Source organism: Macaca thibetana, chromosome 16 (assembly GCF_024542745.1).
Source record: "Macaca thibetana thibetana isolate TM-01 chromosome 16, ASM2454274v1, whole genome shotgun sequence".
NCBI lineage: Eukaryota > Metazoa > Chordata > Mammalia > Primates > Cercopithecidae > Macaca > Macaca thibetana.
The window spans coordinates 35,567,031-35,592,932 of record NC_065593.1 but is presented as its reverse complement, the minus strand read 5'-3'; the positions used below and the strand labels follow the sequence as shown (position 1 = coordinate 35,592,932).

Below are 25,902 nucleotides of genomic sequence, written 5' to 3'. Positions count from 1 at the left end.
CTCTTTGAAGGCAAAGAATGTGATATATTCTTTTTGTATACATAGGAGTGAGCAAAGGCACATAAATGTTCAATAAATTTTTTTTTGAAAGAAAAAGAAAGAGATTGAGAGAGCGAATACTGTGTTTATTCTTTGAAACCATACCTTTTTTTCCTTCCAGGACAGGAAGCAGATAAATCATACATTTCATTATCAGGACTTTTGACTGCTCTGAACTGATTTCAACAATAAATGCCTTGTCTGAATCCAGTATCTGATGTGGTTTAAAAGCACAAAAATATGCTCCTTTGTTAGTGCAAATTGATTCAATAATTCCATAGCGATCGTCGGGATAAAGCACATTTAAGCCACGTAGTTCACTGAGAACTTATGTGTTTTAAAGTGAAATTTTCAAGTCAGAATTCTAACAGAGAAAGGCAAAAAGTTTTAAATATTGACTTCTAGAAGCTTGAATTCAATTAAGCTTGTTTTGCTAAGAATAATTTTTACTCAAAACTCATTAGAAAATGCAAAGAAACTCATTAGAAGATGTATATGTTATGTACATTTAAAAAATCTCCTAGAATGGAAAGCTATTACTTTTTATTTCACATGCATCAATTCTCTCATTTTAGATATGAAACATTTAAAAATAATTTCCATTTCATCTTTAATTTGACTTAGCCCTGATTTTGTAGACTTTCTCAACATTCTGTGATTATTGCATAAGGACAATGAAATATTTCAAAACAACTATTTTATAAAACAATTAAACTTCTGGAAAACTAACCTATGTTTTTCTTCCGTCATGTCACTTCAAATGTTCATTATTGAAAACTTTCTCAGTGCTTTTAATGCTTACTAATCAATTATTTTACAAGAACTTATCAAGAAAAAAAATTATTCGAAAGTATTACTGTAAAATAAAGCCTTGGGTAAAAAACATATTTGGATATTTGTGACAAGTAAAACAGAAATGCCAGGCTTCAAAACAGATTAGCTTTGGCAAAGAAACATCTTGCTGAATGTAGACATACCGCATCCTCTCTCTATAAGAACAACTTATGTCAGAATCTGTTGTTGCATATAAAAGTCTTATTTGAGTGGAAACTTGTACATCTGTCAAATGAAACTTTGTGGAAAAGATCAATTCATTTTAGGAAAAGAAGTAAAATTAATAAGCAGAAAAAAATAGCTTAGAAAAAAAGCAGCGTACGTTCATTAGCAACTTGGATTCAGACAATTTGTCAAACGAAGCTGCTACTTTTATTTATGAAACTGGGCAAAATGTTGGCAGTCTTGCTGGGTCATTTTACTTGGAATCATGGACCGCTGAAGCAAAACAGGATCTTAGACATCATCTGGGTCAGGGGTTCTCTATTTTCATTATGCATGGGAGGATTACCTGAGAAGCTTTTTTCTTTTCTTTTTTTTTTTTTTTGAGACAGAGTCTCACTCTTGTTGCCCAGGCTGGAGTGCAATGGCATAGTCTCAGCTCACTGCAACCTCCACCTCCCAGATTCAAGCGATTCTCCTGCCTCAGCCTCCCGAGTAGCTGGGATTACGGGCATTATCCACCACGCTCAGCTAATTTTGTATTTTTAGTAGAGACGGGGTTTTTCCATGTTAGTCAGGCTGGTCTTGAACTCCCGACCTCAGGTGATCCACCCACTTCTGCTTCCCAAAATGTTGGGATTACAGGCATGAGCCACTGTGCCTGGCTGAGAAGCTTTTTAAAAAGCCTACACTCAGACCCTGCTCCCTTGCTCCCCCTTTGTTCTTCCCAACTCAATTGGTTTGGCTTAGGGCTCAGAATCAGGTTTTTTTGTCTTTGTTTTTGTTGTTTTAATTGTGGTAAAATATACAAAACATACAATTTACCATATTAATCATTTGTAAGTGTACACTTTAGTGTTATTAAGTGCACTTACATTGTTGTGCAACCGTCACCACCACCCATCTCCAGAACTTCCTTCATTTTCCCAAACAGAAACTCCGTGCCCATTAAACAGTAACTCTCTATTCTCCCCTCCCCAACCCCTGACAGCCACCATACTACTTCCTGTCTCTATGAATTCAACCGTGCTAGGTAGCGCATAGAAATGAAATCATACACTATTTGTCCTTTTGTTTATGCTTATTTCACTTAGCGTAATGTCTTCAAGACTCATCCATGTTGTAGTATGTACCAGAATTTTCTTCCTCTGAAAATGCAGAATAATATTCTATTGAATAGATATACCACATTTTATTTATCCATTCATCTGTCGATGGACATTTTGATTATTTCCACTTTTTGGCTACCGTGAGTAATGCCTCCATGAACACAGATGTACAAATATCGGTTTGAATCCCTGTTCTCAATTTTTTGGGGCATATACCTAGAAGTGAAATTGCTGGATCATTTGGTAATTCTGTGTTTAATTTTTTGAGACACTGACATAGTTTTCCACAGCAGCTTCACATTTTTACACACCCATTAGCAATGCAGAATGATTCCAATTTCTCAGCATCCTTTCCAACTTAAGTGAAATTTTAATCTTTATTTATGTAACCCTTGATATTAAAGACTTTTCTAACCCTCTTATCTTTAATTGTGCTGTATTTCTAAGTTGCATGGTCCTTTTATAGAGAGGCAAGGTCTTGCTCCGTCATCCAGGCTGGAGTCCAGTGGAATGATCATAGCCCACTACAGCCTTGAACTCCTGGGTTTAAGAGATCCTTCTGCCTCAGCCTACCAAGTAGCGAGGACTACAGATATGCATCACCACGTCCATCTAATTTTTAAAAAAGAATTTCCTTAGAGGTGGAGTTTTGCTTTGTTGCCCAGGCTGGTCTGAAACTCCTAGCCTCAAGCAATCCTCCCACCTTGGCCTCCAAAAGTGCTGGGATTACAGGCATGAGCCACCCGGCCTGGCCACAAATATTTAAGTTCTTATTCTTCTATCTTCAACAGATACCTTCTCTGATTATAAAAGCAACACAATATATAATTACCAAAGACCTACAGTCACATAATCCACATTTTTCCAGGCTTCACCAAGTTGAGAGTACTAACGGGGCCATATTAACAGTAATACCTGAAAACTTGCTGGCTTTTACTCCCAGGCAAATCTTCTTTCCTTCTGCTCTGCCTCGCCATGTTCAGGGAAGTTCCCAGAAAATCTAACCGTGAGTTGGGGGAACAGTCACTGATGTAATTTCCCAGACAGCCACTGGAGGGCAGCAGCTCCCTTTCACCCCTTGACCCCAGCCCTGAAGAGGATGCTGCCATCAGGCCCAGAGCATTCCTGAAGCAGCAAACTCTCAAAGTCATTGCATGGAAACTCTACGGAAACAGGGAAACTATCCCTCTTCCCAATTTTTGGTCACACGTTGTGACCTGGGTTTCCTAAAGTCCTCTGTGGAAACAAGCACATGTCAGAGTCCAAGCTTAATAGCTGATTGAGAATGTGATAAACAACAAGATGACCCTGACAGCCTGCAGCTGGCAGCTAACTAGTCTGTAGTGTTCCCTCACGCAAGATAAGCAGTTTTCACAGAATAACAACGATAATCATACAAGGTCACTCTGTCACCATGGTGGAACAAGACAATAACAAGATTGCAACTTACTCAATCTGAACATGAACACAGACAAACACATTAAACAATCACAAAAATAACCAAATACCCACCCTGTTATAGTCACACGAGTGACTCTAGCCTCCCAGGTAAAAATTAAGATACCCAATCATCAGGCCAGGTGCAGCGGCTCACGCCTGTAATCCCAGCACTTTGGGAAGCTGAGGCAGATGGATCACGAGGTCAAGAGATCGAGACCATCCTGGACAACATGGTGAAACCCTGTCTCTACTAAAAATACAAAATTAGCTGGGCGTGGTGGTGTGCGCCTGTAGTCCCAGCTACTCGGGAGGCTGAGGCAGGAGAATCCCTTGAACCTGGGAGGCAGAGGTTGCAGTGAGCCAAGTTCACGCCACTGAACTCCAGCCTGGGCAACAGAGTGAGACGCCATCTCAAAAAAAAAAAAAAGTTGCACTTTGGGGTCTGCAGTAACCTCTTGTTAGTATTTATCCTATCTAGTGAAGTATTTCTTTTTATTTTAACTACTGCCTGAAAGACACTGCTGTGATACATTAATTTTTAATGTAAGTAGGTGCATAGCTATAATGAAACATCATAATCAATCTTCATACATGCTGAGAAGATAATCTTGAACTCTATATTATATAAATATTGTCACTTCAATTTATTGTATACAATTAATGAAGTTTAAAAATATGAGTTCTGAGTAAAATTTACAGTATTTTGTTTTTCCTTTAAGAAGAAGGCTGAATTTATCATAGACTTTTTTGGAATAGCTGTTGTAGATAGAAGTCATTGTCAACTTTATGAATCAGCTAAGTGAGAAACATATTAAATTATTTTTTTCTATTAACCTGAATTATCTTAATTGGCTCCATCAAACGCACCAGATAAATATTCAACCCTCAAATTGGCTTTCCTATTTAGAAGATGAAAGCAAACAATGAGAGTAGTTTCTGTTAAAAATGCAATTCCATTTAAAATAAAAGCAGCTGCCTGTTAACTACCATGCCATCAAAATTAGGCTATCACTGCATGTAATTACTTTTAAAATGAAAATTAAAGTTTCAATTATTTTCTTTTATTCAGTGAGGTTAAAAGACATTTTCCCTCTCTAATTTTTAAAGTATATTTTTTAATAAAGAAAAATCAAAATGCCAAAATTTTTAAAGGATAAAATGAATACTAAGCAGTCATTTATTGTTGCCTAATATTAATAAACCTACTGAGCTTAAAATGTATTTGAATTATTTCAAATGGAATCATTTTTCCTAGACTGTGTGCTCTCTGAGGGTAGGATGATGTTTCATTTCTCCACGGTTTCAAGCTTTATCCAGAAAAACAGGGTTGTCGAATATTCTATATGAATTGTTGTTTGAACTTCAAGAAACTTCTTGTATGGCCACAAAAGTAATATCATCTATACACTTGTAAGAAAATATTAATATATTTTAGTGAATTGAATTGCATGTGTGAAGATAGATACAAACATACAATATTTTAGAAATAAACAAATCCAACCAGGCATGGTGGCTCATGCCTGTAATCCCAGCACTTTGGGAGGTTGAGGCGGACTGATCACCTGAGGTCAGGAGTTCGAGACCAGCAAGGCCAACATGGCAAAACCCTGTCTCTACTAAAAATACAAAAATACAAAAATTACAGGCGTGGTGGCACATGCCTGTAATCCCAGCTACTCGGGAGGCTGAGGCAGGAGAATCGCTTGAACCCAGGAGGCAGAGGTTGCAGTGAGCTGAGATTGTGTCACTATACTCCAGCCTGGGTGACAAAGCGAGACTCTGTCTCAAAAGAGAAAGAACAAAAACAAAAAACAAACAAAAAAAACAAATCCAATGGAGCAGGGCTTCCCAGCCTTTCTCATGTCATGAGAAAAAAAAAAAAAAATATATATATATATATATATATATGAATGATAATAGTTGAACAGCACATTGGGGTAAATTGACAAGACTGTTCTCAGCAGAAGGCAATAACCCAGGGCAGGCACTGCTCACCTGAGACATCCACCAGCACTCCCGAGAGTTTAAGTGTTCAGAAATGTGCTGGAGCCAGCTCCTACCAGCTCCCAAGAGCCAACTGTGTACATATATCTTCCCCAATCTGAATTTAATGACAGCTTGTTGGCAGTCTGAAATTGTCCGTGGTAGGAGTACTTACACAACGGAAATAAAAACAATTATTGAATGCAGGCTGGGCCCAATGGCTCACCTCTATAATCCCAGCACTTTGGGAGGCTGAGGCAGGAGGATCACTTGAGCCCAGGAGTTTGAGGCCAGCCTAGGCAACATAATAAGACTCTATCTCTAAAAAGTAAGATAAAATTAACAAATGCTACAAATCAAGGCTTTTTTCCTGGAGAGCTGGTTGTTACACATGTACTTTCACCTTATTGACCCAAGGGAAGGGGTCCATACCTTGGAACATTCATAACTTGCTTGTGGCATACCTGTTGGGCAGCTCTGCAATAAAGTCTTGTTTTTTTTGTTTGTTTGTTTTGCTTTGTTTTGTTTTGTTTTTTTACTTTCCAAATATAAGTGGTTTTTGTTTGTTTTGTTTGTTTGTTTTTTCAAGACAGAGTCTTGCTCTGTCGCCCAGACTGGAATGCAGTGGTACGATCTCAGCTCACTGCAACCTCCACCTCCTGGGTTCCAGCAATTCTGCCTCAGCCTTCCAAGTAGCTGGGATTACAGACGTGTGCCACCATGTCTGGCTAATTTTTGTATTTTTAGTAAAGATGGGGTTTTGCCATGTTGGCCAAGATAGTCTCAAAGTCCTGACCTCAAGTGATCCTCCCACCTCGGCCTCCCAAAGTGCTAGGATTACGGGTGTGAGCCACCGTGCCTGGCCCAAATATAAGTTTTTTATACAAATTGTACCAGGCAGCTGCTCTGTAATTTGATTTTATTATGTAGAATAAAAATTTAAAGGCTGGGCATGGTGGCTCACATCTGCAGTCCCAGCACTTCGGGAGGCCAAGGTGGGCAGATCACCTGTGGTCAGGAGTTCAAGTGCAGCCTGGCCATCATGGCAAAACTCCGTCTCTACTAAAAATACAAAAAAATTTAGCCAGGCATGGTGGCGAGTGCCTGTAATCCCAGCTGTTTGGGAGGCTAAGGTAAGGGAATTGCTTGAATCCAGGAGGCGGAGGTTGCAGTGAGCCAAGATGGTGCCACTATACTCCAGCCTGGATGACAGATACTCAGTCTCAAAAAACAAACAAACAAACAAAAATTTAAAACATTCTGTGTCAAGCTTGAGTAAAATAAATTTTAGAGTAAATCCACCTTGAGGCTAGAATATCATGTATAAACACTGGCAACTAACTATAGATAAGACAATATGGAGGGAGGAAAACCTCAGTGAAATTTAAGTTTTGCCCAGTCACCTTACTAATGAAGCCCAGTTCACAAATCCCATACTCTCAACAGAGCTGTCAGTACGTTCTCAGTTCTGTAGCCCCCTAAATACAAATAGGTGAGAAAGAAAGTTCTTATCATTAAAAAACAGAGACGAAAACAAATGAACAGGACAACAAAATGTAGAGGTATTGAGATAAAGCAAGAAGTAAAATAAATAAATAGTAAAACTGTTAGAGACGTCTTCAGAGAGATAAGAGAAGATACGCACTTATGAAATAATACAGAGCCCTTGGAAACTGAACACATAGCAGGAGCAAAAACTTTAATAAAGAAGTTGGAAGATGAAGACTCTTTTAGAAAGAAGAAAAAGACAAGAAGGTGGAAATGGAAGAGAAAAAAAAAATAAGGAAGCTATTGGATCACCGCAGGTTGTCCAATATCTGCCTATAATGTGAAATCCTCCATGGCAAGGATTTTGTATGTTTGATCATTGCATAAAATAGAACCAGACACACAATAGACCGTCAATAAATAGTTCTGCAAGAAATCAATTTCCGGAGTGTAAGGATCCACTCAGAACAAGAATGGGGAAAGACTCATGCCAACACACACGACTGTGAAACTTCAGAACATCAGAGACAAAGGGATCTTCAAAGCTTCTGGAGAGGAGAAAAAACACGTATTTAAGGATCAAGAGTCAGACTGGCTTTGAACTCTACAACAGCAAAGTTGGAAACATTATATACCAGTAAGGAGACATCCTGCACTTTTTATACATTCTTTCAAATGCCCAATGATACAGAGAAACCTTTTTCATTCACGACCAATGACAGAGCAATCTTGAATATCTTGCAAGATTACACCTTATTTGCAAGCACATATGTGAACTAAATTCTTTCAAAATATTGTCATCAAAAATGATTAGCAAAGCAAGTTAACGTCTAAAGTTTTGTGGCTTGATATTAACTCCTTGGTGCTAAATTAAAATGAAACCTGTTTATTATTCAGTCTATTTTGTGTTCCTTCACTGCATGCAATTGCAACAAGTAGACATTGGAGGCAAAAAGTAAAATTACATAACACAAAATAGACTCTCAAATGTTCCTCCAACAAAGCAGAAGCTAATAATGCTTACCTCTGGTCAGTATTTGTGTGGTGACCAGGGTTAGTGGTACTGCCTTGAGGCTCCATGTGGCTGGATTGTTGATATTTTCTGTCAACTTGTAGGTGATAGAAACTCAACTCAATCTAGTTTTAGCAACAGAGAATGCATAGGCTCCTGGAAATGGGAAGTCCAAGGGGTGGGTCCTGCTTCAGGCATAACTGGATCTAAGAGTGCAAATCATGTCATGGGATCTCTCCTTTTACCTTTCTCTTCACTGCTCTTCTGTTTTCTCTGTGTGGCTTCCTTTCCACGCAGGCTGTCTCCATATGGAAGCAAAGATGACCAGCAAACAGCTCAGGCTTACGTTTTCCTCATGGCTAGCAATTCAACTCTTGCTTTCCTAGCATTTGCATCCATCTTTGGAAAGAATTTAGATTATGTCACTTGCTTCCTCCTTGACCAATTGTGTGGTAGGGAGAATTAGGCACTCTGATTGGGCTGCTTGGTTCATAAACTGATGAGATTTGTTTTAGGGCCAGATGGTTGGTATCTGTGGGGAGAGAAAGGATACAGAAGTTGGGAATCAAGCAGGTTCTGGATTTAAACCCATGTATCTGACAGACCCACCTAAATCCCATAGAGTGGGAGGGTGATAACTTTCAAAAGAAGAGGATCAGAAAAGACTCCTCCCCATCATCTCCCCTCAAAATAACAGATGATCACTTACATGAGATTTTCCCTAGGAGTCAAAATTCCTCACGCTATAACATACTAAATAAAATGCAATCGTTTTAAGAAGAGCATACTTGAGAAAATTATCACCTTGAAGTGATGGATGGCTTAATTATAATTTAAAAAAGAAAAAAAACGCAACCCACAGCATTATCCAAATTACTTGAGGTATAACATACAAACTCTTTGGTTTCTAGGAGATATGTAAATGATTCACTTGTATTTTTAATTTGTAAGTAAATGGTGCCAGGTTTCCAGACAGAAACTGAAGCCAAATCTTTATCCATGGAACTTCACAGTGAGAGGCACATCTTAGAGATGAATACAAATCAATAATACAAATTATCCTTATCTAAATGTGCCCCAATATTGTACTTCTTGCGCTCTGGTCATGATACTCCCACAGCTCTGGGTGTTTCAAATTAGATGTGGATTCTTCCTCTTTTTTTTTTTTTTTTTTTTTTTTTGAGACAGGATCTCACTCTGTTGACCAGGCTGGAGTGCAGTGGCATGATCACAGCCCACCGCAGCCTTGACCTCCCAGGCTTAAGCAATCCTTCCACTTCAGCCTCCAGAGCAGCTGGGACTACAAGCATGCACCACCATGCCTGCCTAAATTTTTGTATTTTCAGTAGATACTGGGTTTCGCCATGTTGCCTAGGCTGGTCTTGAACTCCCAGGCTCAAGTGATCCACCCGCCTCAGCCTCCCAAAGTGCTGGGATTACAGGTGTGAGCCATCATGCCCAGCCTCTTATTTTTAAAACATCTCGTTTATTGTACTTTATAGCTTCAGAATTGATCTGATCAAAATACATGCTATTCAACTTGCATGGTAAAATCTTTCCTTGTGTCTGTCAGAATCTGTCTAACTCCCTACTTCTATATCCTTTGTCTCCCAACAGATACCAACCTTCCGGCCCCTAAAACAAATCTCAGCCCCAGGAGGGCACTCATGTCCATCATCCAGAGATTTGGCACACAAAGTCATACTCATTGCTAGACTAGCTCTGACACGCTCCAATAACTGGACTTCCTACTTGTCTCCAAGACCAGGCCTTCTGGTAACCAGTTTTTGTAACTACATCCCTGTCTGTTCCCTGTGCCTGGATCCCTGACTTAGAAACCTACTGAGAACCACACTTTCTCTAGACCTGGAGGCCTGCCTTGTTCTTATCAGTCTCTATTCTTATCATACCTAGGGACAGAAGGTGTGCTCCACAACTTCAGCCTAAATATCTGACAGATAACTTTCCATATTTGGAGATCTATGCAGGGGAACACTTAACATCTACCATCTGAGACATTCCATCTTCTTTGTATTGAGATGACGGGTACTGACTTTTCTTCCTTCCTTTCTTTCTTTCTTTTTTTTTTTTGAGATGGTGTCTTGCTCTGTCACCCAGGCTGGAGTGCAGTGGTGCGATCTCAGCTCACTGCAACCTCTGCCTCCCGGGTTCAAGCGATTCTCCTGCCTCAGCCTCCTGATAGGTGGGATTATGGGCATGTGTCACCACACCCAGCTAATTTTTGTATTTTTAGTAGAGACGGGGTATCGCCATGTTGGCCACCTTGGCCTCCCAAAGTGGTGGGATTACAGGTGTGAGCCACTGAGACTGGCCTTTTTTTTTTCTTTTTTTCTTTCTTTTTTTTTTTTTTTTTTTTTTTGCCAGAGTCACACTCTGTTGCCCAGGCAGCAGTGCAATGACTCGATCTCGGCTCACTGCAGCCTTGACCTACCTGGGTTCAGGAGATCCTCCCACCTCAGCCTCCTGAGTAGCTGGGACCACAGGCTTGAACCACCACACCCGGCTAGTTTTTGTATTTTTTGTAGAGACAGGGTTTCTCCATGTTGCCCAGGCTATGGGTACTGACTTTTCTTGGATTGTTACCTAATGTCTCTTGCTGTACCTGCCCAAAGTCGATTTACCCTCCCCGATACCTGTGCCCATTGCTGTCCCTTTCCATGCCTATTTTACCTTGGTGGAGGAACTCTTCCAGTTCTTGCCCTTCTCTACACCTCTGAGGAAAGCAAGATTATTTCCCATCCTGCTGCAGTTTCTCAATAACCTGAGTTTCATTTCATGAAAAAAATTACTCTTTAGGAAGAGTATTTTAACTGGGTGCTGGGAGAGTAAAGCATATGATTTTTACACTTCTTTTGTGCTGCTCTTGTAAGACAATTTATCCTTAACTGCCTTTATTATTCCAAATTTTGTCATTTTTGTCTCTTCAGCATCTGTTTTCTCCTCCCTACCCCACCCCCATCACCACCTTTTTTTTTTTTTTTTTTTTTTTTTGATACAGAATCTCACTCTGTCACACAGGCTGGAGTCCAGTGGCATGATCTCAGCTCACTGCAACCTCTGCCTCCTGGGTTCAAGTGATTCTTGTGCCTCAGCCTCTCAAGTAGCTGGGATTACAGGCACACACCACATGCTTGGCTTATTTTTGTATTTTTAGTAGAGATGGGGTTTCACCATATTGGCCAGGCTAGTCTTGAACTTCTGGCCTCAAATGATCCGCCTGTCTTGGCCTCCCAAAGTGCTGGGATTACAAGCATGAGCCACAGTGTCCAGCCCTTTTCCTCCCCTTATTTTGATAATTGAGTGCCCCTTACTATGTGGGAACTAACTCTTACCCATTTGATCCATAGACTTTCCCTAGGATTTGATGTGTACATGTTTGGAGAGAAAAGCTGAGGTACTTAGGCTATACTGGAGCTATCTTCCCCGACCTTTGAAGTCATCCTGAAGAAAGCTTGAAGGCACCAAGAAATCAGGGAACGAAGTCAAGCCAAGTAGAGATGACAAAGAAGAGGCAGAAAGTCGTAATGACACACACAACCCTGTCCTTCCCAGTATGTAAGCCAATAAACCACTTTTTTTTTTTTTTTTTTTTTTGCTTAAGCTACTTTGAGTTGAATTTTTGTCCTTATAATGAAGAGTCCCAACTAATATAGCCCCGTATTTCAAGAAATTCACATATCTGGCCAGGCACAGTGGCTCACGTCTGTAATCCCAGCACTTTGGGGGGCCTAGGTGGGTGGATCACCTGAGGTCAGTAGTTCGAGACCCACCTGACCAATATGGTGAAACCTGGTCTCTACTTAAAATACAAAAATTAGCCTAGTGTGGTGGGGTGCACCTGTAGTCCGAGCTACTCAGGAGGCTGAGACAGGAGAACTGTTTGAACCTGGGAGGCGGAGGTTGCAGTGATCCAAGATCTCTCCACTGAACTCCAGCCTGGGCGACACAGCAAGACTCCAGCTTAAAAAAGAAAGAAAGAAAGAAATTCACATATCTAACCAAAATCCACATGTTAGGGATCTGAGGGCTAAGCTCTTCTTTTTCTTTCCCTTCAAGCTCTATCCCACCCCTCCGAAAGCAGATCTGGGAAGAGTTTCCTTATAACTTGTGTTGAAGCAATGTGGCTTAAGCCCAAAGCTGAAGTAGGGCTTTCACTAATTCTATTCACATCCAGGCTTTCCAATCTATCTTTAAAAAGAGTTGGCTCTGCCAGGAAGACACTCCTTAAGCCAGTGGTGCATAGGATCAAGATCTGTTTCATAAACCCTGGCACTGCAGAAGAGATAGCATAGCAAGCATATGTGAGACAGCAAGCCCCCTTTTCAATGCCCGGCTCCTGGTTCCTGCTTCTAATGACTTGTCCTGATGTCACCAATCAGGAAAGTCACTCATCTTTCCCTGAAGGAGGAGCAGGCAAGGATAGTGCACTGTGGACCGCCAGGGAATCCATTTCTAAAAGTCTCCTTTTTGTCTGTGGATATGGAAATATTAAGGAGAGTCACTCCCTCCTCCTCCCCATTTCTTGGGTTCTGATCCCCTTTCCTCTGCTAATAGTACCTCATCCTAATTCTTCCCGTACTACTCTTAGTACTGTACCTGGAAGGGTTGGTTTGAAGAGAAAACCCATCAGAATGGACCAATCAGAACCCATCTCTGAACTGTCTGCATCAGTTTCAACCTTCTGTGTTGGTTTCCTTAGGTAACACCATCTTCAAAGTCACTTTTCTTTCCTAAGGGCCTCTGTATAAGCTGTTTCCCTGTGAAATATGTTTCCTTATCATCTCACTTGAGTAGCTTCTTTGTCTCCCTTTAGACCTCAACTTAAATATGACTTCCACAACTCAAACTTACCCCTTCAGAGAGGTCTTCCCAGTCCGTTCTATTTAAACCAGGGCTTCCATTTGGATTCTCCATCTCAACTCTTTGTTTGTTTCACAACTGCAAGGAACAATTACTATGTTTTAAATATGGACTGACATAAGGAAATGACACGTATTTGCTGCTAAAAATTGAGTTGAAGAAGTACATTGAACCATCTTGTAGAAATATATTTTAAAATATTCAATAGGAGAAAAATTGTTCCAAACCCGGACTGGGATGGAATATTTTTTGGAATACAATTCACAAGCTCCTTCTGGGGAGAGAATTGCATTCCTGATAAATTACTTAAGGAATTTTTCTGAACTTTAAATTACAACTTGTTCTGGGAAAACCAATCACCCGGCCATTTAACCGGATAGAGTGACCTTAAACAAACATTCTTTTGTATCTAATCTGAAAGTGATTAACCTTTCTGTTTTCCTATAAAATATTTCTGCCAAGAGTGAATCTTTGGATTGGTCTGCTAGAGGCCTTTTTCTTGCAGTCAGATTGTAATAAAACATTGTAATTTGCTTATAACTAAATTGCCTGAAAAAGTTTTGCTTTTTTATTTTTTAATTTTTATTTACTTATTTATTTACTTTTGAGACAAAGTTTAATTTTTTTTTTTTTTTTTTTTTTTTGAGACAGAGTCTCGCTCTGTCACCCAGGCTGGAGTGCAGTGACGCGATCTCAGCTCACTGCAAGCTCTGCCTCCTGGGTTCAGGCCATTCTCCTGCCTCAGCCTCCCCAGTAGCTGGGACTACAGACACCCGCCACCACACCTGGCTAATTTTTTGTATTTTTAGTAGAGACAGGGTTTCACTGTGTTAGCCAGGATGGTCTCGATCTCCTGACCTCGTGATCCGCCCGCCTTGGCCTCCCAAAGTGCTGGGATTACAGGCGTGAGCCACCGCGCCCGGCCTAGAGACAGTTTCATTCTCGTTGCCCAGGCTGGAGTGCAATGGCGTGGTCTCAGCTCACTGCAACCTCTGCCTCCTGGGTTCATGTGATTCTCCTGCCTCAGCCTCCTAAGTAGCTGGGATTACAGGCGCCCACCACCATGCCTGGCTAATTTTTGTATTTTTAGTAGAGACGGGGTTTCACCATGTTGGTCAGGCTCCTGACTTTTGGTGATCCACCCGCCTTGGCCTCCCAAAATCCTGCGATTACAGGGATGAGCCACCACACCCGGACAGTTTTGCTTTTTTAAAAATAACAGCAACAACAACATACATTATAGTATCTTTACACACTATATTTATTCATAACTTCTTTTGGGTCTTGTCCTTACACTAGACTATATAGTGTTAAACTGTAAGCTACAATAAGACAGCAAGCAGGTTTGTATTACTTGGTGTTTATCCCTAGGAACAACTTAGCACAGTACCTGGCAAACAATGGGAGCTGTAGTGATATTTGTTAAGCTGATGAGTAATAAGTGAATGAATTAAATTTAAATGTGTGCACATTTGCAGACTAGATGAATTTAAACACAAATGAGTGTGCATCTCCTCTTTGTCTGTGACAAATAAACACGAAAGAATGGAGTCCTTCCTTTCCCCTCTCTGATCTGTAATGTGAATGTACCTGAGCCTCCTCGGCACTCTGTGATTCCCTAGGAAGGCCACTCTCAAATGTCATCTCATCCAAACAATGCAAATTCCACTACAAAAACACTGGAGAGTAACGAATATTTTTACTGAAGGTTTCAAGGGAGACAGAAGAGGAAGTTATGAAATACACCACTAGCAGCACCTTTAAAATTCTTACCTGAGGCAAGGCGCGGTGGCTCACACCTGTGACGCCAGCACTTTGGGAGGCCGTGGCAGGCGGATCACCTGAGGTTGGGTGTTTGAGACTAGCCTGACCAACATGGAGAAACTCCGTCTCTACTAAAAATACAAAAAATTAGCTGGGCATGGTGGCACATGCCTGTAATCCCAACTACTTGGGAGGTTGAAGCAGGAGAATCGCTTGAACCTTGGAGGTGGAGGTTGCAGTGAGCCGAGGTCATGCCACTGCACTCCAGCCTCGGCAACAAGACTGAAACCCTGTCTCAAAGCAAACAAACAAACAAACAAACAAACAAACAATTCTTACCTGAAGCATTTCTCTCTCCCTAGAGAGAGAGCCACACACCTTTCTCTCTCTCTCAATCTCTCTTTTTTTTTTTTTTTTGAGATGGTATCTCGCTCTGTCACCCAGGCTGGAGTGCAGTGGCATGATCTTAGCTCTCTACAATCCCTGCCTCCTGGGCTCAAATGATCCTCCTACCTCAGCCTCCTGAGTAGGTGGGAGCACAGATGTGCACCACCATGCCCAGCTAAATTTGTATTTGTTGTACAGATGGGGTTTCATCATGTTGCCCAGGCTGATCTCGAACTCCTGAACTTAAGTGATCCGCCCACCTTAACCTCTGAAAGTGCTGGGATTACAGGTGTGAGCCACCATTCCCGGCCTCTGTCTTTTTTCTCTCAAATCTGTTCAGCCTCCCTCCCTGTCTTTGACTCTCATACTTCCTCTCCCTCTCCTCTTTTTCCCCATTATCTTCCCCTGTAGGTCTCTTCCCTTTTCTGAAGTGAAACAAGTGACCCCCTTCTGGGTTATTCAGTTTGCATCTCTACTTCCTCAGTAAATACTCTAAAGAAAAGCTTTTCTTTAGGATACACAATTAATAGAATATGGGAAAGCGGAAGGGATGACAAATAATCATTTTTCTTTTTCTTTTTCATATTTCTTCTGTTGGAGATTACACAAAGTGAGGCAGCAGATTAATTGAGTGTGTAAAACAGTAGTGCATTAGTGCAAAACAATACAAATTATACTGAAAAGACTGGGTGTGGTGGCTTACCCCTGTAATCCCAGCACTCTGGGAGGCCGAGGTGGGTGTGTGCCTGTAGTCCCAGCTACTTGGGAGGCTGAGTTGGGAGGATCACCTGGGCCCAGTTAGTCGAAGCTGCAGTGAACCTGGGTTGTGCCACTGCACTCCAGCTACGGTGACAGAGCAAGACCCTGTCTCAAAAAACAAAACAAAACGATGTATATATAGTTTTGTTTTATATGTATAACTTATATTTATAAGCGTGTGTGTGTGTGTGTGTGTGTGTATATATATATGAAGCCTGTGTGTGTGTGTGTGTGTGTATATATATATGAAGCCTGTGTGTGTGTGTGTGTGTATATATATATATGAAGCCTGTATTCAAGAGGTCTGCAGGGACAATCCTGTGTAACTAGGCAGATTGTCCTTTGGGGGCACTAAAAGTATTAAACGATTTGTCTTGGCTTTCATTTGTGCCAAACTTGCTAGTTATGTCATTAGCAGCTCAACTTGTTAAGGCTTCTCTATGTAACTTCTAAAAGAATGCATTTGTCTACCTAAAGAAAGAAACTGAGGCAAAATTAATATAGAGAGCTTATTTGGGCCAAGGTTGAGGACCGCAGCCTGGAAATACTTCGTAGTTACCTTGGGAAGTGCTCCAGAGAACAAAGGAGAGGCTTACGCTTTTAAAGAAAAATAATGAATCAGGAGAGGGGGTGACGACAAAAGTTGTTTGTGAGGAATTTTCATTGGTTTATAGAAATAATATTGATTAATGATTGGCAATATACATTGCTGAACTATAGAGTATGAGTTATGGTGTCCAGCGTATGGCATTGTTAGGTTAATTTATAGCTACTTGGGGTCAGTAAATCTAGAGCCCAAATAGCAAGTAGCTTCATGAAGTGATTACCTAGCTCAAGGGGGAGTGAAGCGTGACTCTTGTCACATTTCAGTGCTCTGGGCCTGATAATTTAAAGCAGAGCTTGCATTTCTCAGATAAAAAATTTCTTTTCTTTCTCACATTGCAGATACCATCTGTACATTTTTTTTTTTTTAGACGGAGTCTTGCTCAGTTGCCCAGGCCCAGGCAGGAATGCAGCGGCATAAACTCGGCTCACTGCAACCTCTGCCTCCTGGGTTCAAGTAATTCTCCTGCCTCAGCCTCCCTAGTATCTGGGATTACAGGTGCCCGCTACCAAGCCCGGCTAATTTTTGTATTTTTAGTAGAGACAGGGTTTCGCCATGTTGGCCAGGCTGGTCTTGAACTCCTGACCTCAAGTGATCTGCCCACCTTGGCCTCCCAAAGTGCTGAGATTACAGGCGTGAGCCACTGTGCTCAGCCTATCTGTATGATTTTTTAAGTCACTTAATGCTCTCATTTAAGGGGTCTTTTATTGCCTTTCAGACACAACCTTTTTTCATTAAAAAAACAGCCTGGGCAACATGGTGAAACCCCATCTCTACAAAAACATACAAAAATTAGCCCGGCATGGTGGTGGGCGCCTGTAGTTCGAGCTACTCAGGAGGCTGAGGTGGGAGAATTGCTTGAGCCCAGGAGGCGGAGGTCACAGTGAGCCAAGATCATGCCACTGCACTCCAGCCTAGGTGAAAGAGTGAGACCTCATTTCAAAAACAAATAAATAAAAATTAAAATAAAAAAATATTGCTAAATCCTTCATTGGACGAGGATGCAATAGGCCTCTTGCAGGTGCAGGCCTTCTTTTTGCCAGTGTGGGCTGCCAATTATATGAATATAGGTCTAAGGAGGCTAGAGAAGGAATTTTCAGCATTACACCATTCAAGCAAATGTTCAATGTCCAACCAAATAGCTAATTCTATATGGGACAAAAATAGATGGAAATGTGTTATTTGTAGTTCAACTTGTGCTTGCTTTTTTTTAAACTTAGCAAAGAACTGATTTCATTTTTATATCCTGCTCTATTCTCTACAGTGACTTAAAAACACATTATAGAAACTTTAAAAATAGAGTTTGTTATTCGCAGTGGCCCAAAAGGGATATTTAAAAGAGCCTAAAAGCAAAATATAATGTAATTCATTGTAGTGCTGCTTTTAGTGTAACTTGGGACTTTTTTTAAAAAAAGATACAGACTGGGTTTTTTTTCTGATTATAAAAGATGTCTATTGTGAAAAAGTTTAAATTCATGAAATAAAAATCATCAGTAATCCCCAAACCAAAGATAATCCCTATTGACATTTTGGGATATTTACTTTCATCTTTTTTCTAGGGACAGGGCCAGTTACAAGGGCGTACAACCTGTGAAGTCACACAGGGCCCCTATTCAAAAGGGTTCTACACTTGATTTGAGGTTCTGTTGTTGCTTTCTTAAAATTCTTAATAATTTTGAACTGCATTTTCATTTTGCACTGGGCCCTGCAAATTACACAGCCAGTTCTGTCTACAGATGATGCACACACACACACACTAATTATATATACACTTAACATATACATGTAAGATATATATTATACATAATATGTACATTATATTTGTAATCTGTCTTTTTTTCTTTTTTATGTTCAGTCTCCATAGAGACTGTCAAAAATTGCCAATGCCAACTATATTTCAAGTCATTATGGTGGGGTATTGGGAAAAGTTTTCAATTAGCAATAATCGCACCTCGGATAAACCTCATTGGCTACAATACTGCCACTGCACAAAGCTGTAAATGTTATTTTTAATACATACTATTTCATCATATGGAAACATAACCATTTATTTAACTATGTCCCTATTTTGTTTTAAATTTTAAATTTTTTAAATTTTGTTTTAAATTTTGTACTGTTATAAATAATGATGAGAAACATCTTTTTACATTAATTAAAAATATATTTCTGGCTATTTCCTTAAAATAACATCCCAGACATAAAACTGAAGGGATAAAGGGATATGAACATTGTTGTTGGAACTTTGTATTTAAATTGCCAAATAGCATTCCAGAAATATTAATATTATCAGCAGAATGTAAGAAATTCTTTTTCATACTCTTGGAGGCAAAGAATACTATAATTTTAAAATATTTGGGAATTGAGTAATTTAAAATATTATCCAATTATTTTAATTTCCATTTATTTGACTACCAGTAAAGAAGGTTTTAAAATATATATATTTATTAGTCATTTTTATTTCTTCTTGAAATTGTCCTTAGACTCTAAATTTCTCAACATGATTTTTAAGGCACTTGGTGTCCTACCACTCTGGGTTTATCTTCTATCACTCCTCTCCTTTCCATTTCCCACCCTATTCTAAGCTCTAGCCATACTTAATTTTATTTAATATCTATAATTTGTCATGCTTTCTCTTGCTTCTGGCACTGTAAACATTCTACATACTATTTCTGGATGTCTTTTTCAATATTTCTTGTCTGGTTAATTCCTATTTGTCCTTCAGTTCTCAGCTTAAACATCCCTTCCCCAGACAGCCTTTCCCACCCCCAGATTAGGTTGAGTGCCCTGCTAGGAGCTCCCAAATCATCCTGTATTATTATTATTATTTCTTCCCTTTTCCTTCTTCCCCCTCCTCCTCCTCCTCTTCTTCTTCTTCCTCCTCCTCCTCTTTCTCTTTTTCTTCTTCTTTCTTTTTTCTTCTTCCTCTTCCGTTTCTTCTTCCTCTTCCTCCTCCTCATCCTATTCTTCTTCTTCTTCCTCCTCCTCCTCTTTCTCTTTTTCTTCTTTTCTTCTTTCTTCTTCCTCTTCCCTTTCTTCTTCTTCCTCTTCCTCCTCCTCATCCTATTCTTCTTCTTCTTCCTCCTCCTCCTCTTCTTTCTTTTTCTTTCTTCTTGTTCTTGTTCTTTCTTCTTCCCCTTCTCCTTCTTCTACTACATATTTAATTTTGAAATGATTTTTGATTTAAAGAAGAGCTACAAAGATGGTACACAGAGCTCCCATGTACCCCCCATCCAGCTTCCCTAATGTTAACATGTTACATAACCATGGCACCATGATCAAAACTAAGTTATGAACACAGTTATGATACTGTTAACTACAGACTTTATTCAGCTTTCACTAATTTTTTTCACTAATGTCCCCTTTCTGTTCTAGGATCTAATCTTGGATAGCATATTGAATTCAGTTATCCTGTCTCCTTAGTCTCCTATACTTCATATCCTATAGTGCTTAATGTATTTTATTATAATTTCCTCCCATTCTAGAATATAAGATCTGTGAGAGCAAGGGCTGTTTTTTAAATTTTTCATTTATTTTTATTTTTTACCATTGCAGCCTCAGTTCGTACAGCTGTACAGTGTCCATAGTAAGCAGGTGGTTTATATGACTGAATAGAAAGCAGGATTTTTCCTTAAAGAGTTTCTCAGAAAAGAGGGCAACACCTTCCATTTAAGTTCTTACAAAATATGTTATGTTCTTTCAATTTTTTTATTTAGAGCAATAAAGTGCTGTTCAAGGAACACACATTAGCCTGAAATGACCTCATAGAATGTGTGGATGCTTGTAGAGAGCATCTATTGGAATCAGTACAAAATGGAGACAAAGACATTTAAAAACCTTTAGTAATCTGTGTTTTTTTTTGTTTTTTTGTTTTTTTTTTGAGACGGAGCCTCGCTCTGTCGCCCAGGCTGGAGTGCAGTGGCACAATCTCAGCTCACTGCAAGCTCCGCTCCGCCTCCCGGGTTCACGCCATTCTTGTGCCTCAGCTTCCCAAGTAGCTGGGACTACAGGCGCACGCCACCACGCCTGGCTAATTTTTTTTTGTAATTTTAGTAGAGACGGGGTTTCACCATGTTAGCCAGGATGGTCTCGAACTCCTGACCTCGTGATCCACCCGCCTTGGCCTCCCAAAGTGCTGGGATTACAGATGTGAGCCACCGCGCCCGGCCAGTAATCTGTGTTTTGCGGGCTGTGACCTCAAAGTGGTAAGGGCTGGATGTCCTTGTAAACAAGTTTTTTTGTTTGTTTGTCTGGTTGGTTGGTTTTTTTTTTTTTTTGAGACGGAGTTTCACTCTTGTTGCCCAGGCTGGAGTTCAATGGCGCGATCTCGGCTCACTGCAACCTCCACCTCCCCCTCCCAGGTTCAAGCGATTCTCCTGCCTCAGCCTCCCGAGTAGCTGGGATTACAGGCATATGCCACCATGCCTAGTTAATTTTGTATTTTTAGTAGAGACGGTTTTCACCATGTTGATCAGGCTGGTCTTGAACTCCTGACCTCAGGTGGTCGCCCATCTCGACCTCCCAAAGTGCTGGGATTACACGTGAGCCACCGTAACCGGCCATAAACAAGTTTTAAAAGTAGATGGGGAACCAGGCATGGTGGCTTACGCCTGTAATCCCAGCATTTTTGGGAGGCCAAGGCTGGCGGATCCCTTGAGGCCAGGAGTTTGAGACCAGCCTGGTCAACATGGCGAAACCTCGTTTCTACTAAAAATACAAAAATTAGCTGGGCGTGGCATGTGCCTGTAGTCCCAGCTACTCAGGAGGCTGAGGCAGGAGAACCACTTCAACCCAGGAAGCGGAAGTGCAGTGAGCCAAGATAGTGCCACTGCACTACAGCCTGGGAGCCTCAAACAAACAAACAAACAAAACAACAACAAACACAAAGTAGACGGGGGAGTGGTGGGAAAGAGATGGAGGCTGAAGAACAATGCTGATTATAAAGTTCACTTCAAAAGCAATTCTGCTGAGTAAGTGGCTTACTTCCCTGGTCAAAGCAACCGTTATCTCTTGCCTGAAACTGCCACAACAGCCTCCTAAATGGTGTCTGTGAACCCCTCCTATCCATCTGCAATCTTCTCTCCATGAACATCCAGAGTGATCTTTTCAAAATTCAAATCTCCTACTTAAAAACCTGTAATAGATTTGCAACTGATCTTTGAATAAAAATCAAAATTACTAATGACTTTAAAAAAAAACTTTAATCCTTAGTCTGTCTCTCTCTCTCTCAATCTTTTTTCTTTTTCTTTTTTTTTTGAGACAGAGCAGGATCTTGCTCTGTTGCCCAGGTTGGAGTTCAGTGGTGCAATCATGGCCCACGGCTGTCTCGATCTCCCGGGCTCCAGCAATCCTCACACCTCAGCCTCCTGAGTAGCTGGGACTATGGGCATGCACCCCATGCTTGGTCGATTTTTAAAAATTTTTTTGTAGAGAAGTCTCATTATGTTGCCCAGGCTGGTCTCAAATTCCTGAGGTCAAGCGATTCCCCTGATTCGGCCTCCAAAGTGCTACCATTACAGGCATGAGCCACAGCACCGTCTCAAGCTTTCCTTAATTGCCCTTGTTAGAATTATAGTTATAACTAAACTCTGTAAGGGCAAGACACATGTCAATTTTTGCTTACCTTTGTCTTTCCAACACCTAGCAAAGTACCTGGCACTGGTAATTTGTAAGCACTTATGATTATTTGAATACATGAACAAATGAGATCCTTCATTAGGAAATGAATTATCTACACAGTGGTCTAAGAGAGTAAACTTTAATATTTGTACTCTTTGGCTTCCGGGACTCCAAACTTTACTCTGAGCCTGGCATCATGAGAGTTGATCATCTAGTTTGGTTAAGACCATTCAGCTCTACCATTCTGGGATCAAATACCTATTCAGCTTACATGATGTCTTCCTTGAAGATACTCATTTCTAGATGTCCACATCAAACAGGTCATCAATGACTGACATCTACTGTCTGATTCTCTGAAAAGTCCTTCATCTCCACCTAAGAGAGCAACCTGATATTTACCACATGAGAATTCTTCCCCTCAGCTCTCTTGGTCACCAACAATATGGGTCCTTTATAGGTTTTCCAAGTTCTTCTCATGATTAAGGGCATTTCAGGTGCCCTGCTTGGAAATGATAGCTCTGTTTCCAGTATTTGTAGAGAAGGAACATAAAACTTGGTGCAGCACGTACTTCAGGAAATCTTGGAGAATTAAGTATTGCTTCTCAGTATCTCACTCCAGTTCTGTAGCTTTACACCTCATGCTGTAAGCATGAAGAGTAATTTAGAGTTATTAGGCGGCTTCATCAGTTATATAGAAAAAAACGTGTATTTTCCTTCTGTATAACTGATAGAATCCAGCTCTCTGTAGTGTGTACTTCCTATAATCTGTGGAGTAAAGCTGAGTTAATAGCAATTGTATCTCACACAGAGACATTGCTCTGTGTCATGTGTCTTGCCTATTACTTCCTTGGAGAAAGTTATGAAAAGTTGTGTCCACCACCATGCTCTACATCTTCCATGCTACTTCCTTACTCCCTGGTCACAGGCCTAACTCAGAGTTCTAATCCTACAGAACACTTCATTCCCTAAATGCCCCATTTACATCTTCTTCCCCTCTCCCTGAAGGCTTTTATGGATTGTCTATTCAAAAGATCACTGAATCAAAAAGAAAATCACCCCTCTTTATTTTTTTCCCTAACGCTTATAATCATCCAACATAATATACATATTTTGTTTACATTGTTTATTGTGATTCCTTTCACTAAAATGTAGGCTTCAGGGATCCAGGAATGTGTGTCTGTTTTATTCACGGTAGTAGTATTAGCGCTTAATATAGTACCTACAATATAGTAGGTGCTCACTAAATATTTGTTGAATGAATTAATGATGCCAAATCGATATAAGAAAGGATATTCAAGCATAACTTTACCATGCATAGGGTTTTTCATCATTTCAAATTGCTGAACAAAATTTTCAAAGTTAAAAAACAAAAATAAACGTACTACTTTGGAAGAAAATGTAGGCATTTAGAAGAAACGAGGTGTAGAATTAGGGAATTTATACTAAAAATATCACCGAAGAGTGAGCACTTGGAGACAATCTACATGTATCCATATGTCACACATGTGCCTGGGCTTTGGTTGCTAGAAATAATTGCCCTGAATAATTTCTGGGGATGGGATGTGTTTATAAATGCCCTCCTTGGCAGGGCGCAGTGGCTCATGCCTGTAATCCCAGCACTTTGGGAGGTGGAGGCGGTTGGATCACGAGGTTAGGAGATCAAGACCATCCTGGCCAACATAGTGAAACCCCATCTCTACTAAATACAAAAATTAGCCAGGCATGGCGGCACATGCCTGTAGTCCCAGCTACTCGGGAAGCTGAGACAGAAGTGTTTAAACCCGGGAGGTGGAAATTGCAGTGAACGGAGAGCCACTGCAATCCAGCCTGGGCGACAGTGTGAGACTCCATCTCAAAACAAACAAACAAAAAGAAAACAAACAAACAAAAATGCCCTCCTTGATCTGCTTGACTCTGTCTTCCTCCCAGGATCTCGGTCACTTGGCTTTCTTCCTTGCCAGAGGAGTATTAGGAGATGGTAGCTGAGTCCAGGGTTTTACAACCAAAGGAATAGGGAGAGGCAACCTCTTGGGGGTGAGAACTGGGCTGCAGCAGCAGTTTTCGGAACCTAGTTTCTCATGACTGAATGTATGCAGGCTCTGGCTTCCCTAGTGGCTTCTTGGAGAAGTCAGGTAATGACTCATGGGAGATGAGTTATTTACTCTTCTTCTGTGTCCTCCAACAGATTATTGAGACCCATACAGCCATTCCAGAGATGTTCCCATTTGATCAGGCAGCCAGTTGTGTTTCTTTGAGAAGCCGTAGCCCTGATTCTTCCTTCTCTAGGATGGTACTCTTCTTCTTTCCTCTCCTTACATACAGTAAAAATGAGCTCTATGAGCGTTTTTTCAGTTTCTGTTTTCCAGGGAACCCAGGCTGCAGCCGAGAGAAGAGGGAAGTATTCTGAAACAATTCACTTTCAGAAAGATTACATGAAACCACAGGCATGTCTTAGGGTTCAAATCTTCTTTCATGTACCTTGCTTCAAAAATGTATATTTCTACTTCGATATAGTTATTAATCTGTAGCAAAAGTCAAATAACCATAAAATGAAAAAATGATAGAACTTCAAGTGAAGACTGGAATACTTGGAGATGAGTTGTTGTAGTCAGAAAGACCCTTTTGTAAAATTAATTAATTCATTCAACAGACTGCCAAGTACTAATCTAAGTGCTGGAGACACAACAGTGAACAAGACATATGGATCCTTCTGAAAGGAGCATAAAAACAATGTGGGGAGACAAACGATAAATAAAAAAATATTTAATATTGGTCAGGCACGGTGGCTCATGCCTGTAATCCCAGCACTTTGGGAGGCCAAAGTGGGCAGATACCTTGAAGTCAGAAGTTCGACCAGCCTGGCCAACATGGCAAAACCCCATCTCTATTAAAAATACAAAAAGTAGCCAGGCACGGTGGCATGCACCTGTAATCCCAGCTGCTTGGGAGGCTGAGGCAGGAGAATCGTTGGAACCCGGGAGGCAGAGGTTGCAGTGAGTTGAGATCGTGCCACTGCACTCCAGCCTGGGTGACAGAATGAGACTCCGTCTCAAAAAGAAAAAAACAAAACAAAGTGTGTATATGTATATATAATCAAATAGTAATCAACGATTAGAAGAAAAATAGGCTGGGTGTGGTGGCTCATGTCTGTAATCCCAGCACTTTGGGAGGCCGAGGTGGGCGGATCACGAGGTCAGGAGATCGAGACCATCCTGGCTAACATGGTGAAACACTGTCTCTACCAAAAATACAAAAAATTAGCCGGGCGTGGTGGTGGGCACCTGTAGTCCCAGCTACTTTGGGAGGCTGAGGCAGGAGAATGGTGTGAACCTGGGAGGCAGAGCTTGCAGTGAGCTGAGATCGTGCCACTGCACTCCAGCCTGGGCAACAGAGCGAGACTCCGTCTCAAAAAAAAAAAAAAAAGAAAGAAAAATAAAGAAGAACGCATAAAGAGTGATGAGATACTCTTTTAGGTAGCATCATCAGGAAAGGCTTCTCTGGGAAGGAAACTTAAGCAGAAATCAGAATGAGGGAAGTATCAGTGTAGAAGTCTAAGAAATAGCATCTACTTTAACCATGTATACTCATAGGTTGTTTGTCAGATTCGCTTTGAATTGAGAATAAATACATAGAGCAAGAGAAGAAGAAAAGTTTTTGCCTTTCCTTCTTCTTTTTTTGTTAATCACAAAAGCATCTAAGCCTGAATCTCTCCTAAATTCTTCTTTCTGGCTGGTTAGTCAATTTAGCCGAAGTTGAAGGCACGTCTTCCTTCTTGAATGCAAAATTACTTTTTTTTTTTCTTTTTTCTTTTTTTAATAGAGACG

General features: G+C 40.6%; 1 protein-coding gene and 1 non-coding gene across 3 annotated transcripts in view; both read right to left on the bottom strand.

Annotated features, from left to right (window-relative positions):
- The window catches only part of SKA2 (spindle and kinetochore associated complex subunit 2), a 976,874-nt gene that overhangs the window by 396,987 nt on the left and 553,985 nt on the right, over positions 1–25,902 (bottom strand). The gene's annotated exons all lie outside the window — the stretch shown is intronic.
- Positions 18,318–18,458, bottom strand: LOC126940102 (U4 spliceosomal RNA). Its single transcript, XR_007720615.1, has one exon. It is a non-coding gene; the product is annotated as a U4 spliceosomal RNA (small nuclear RNA).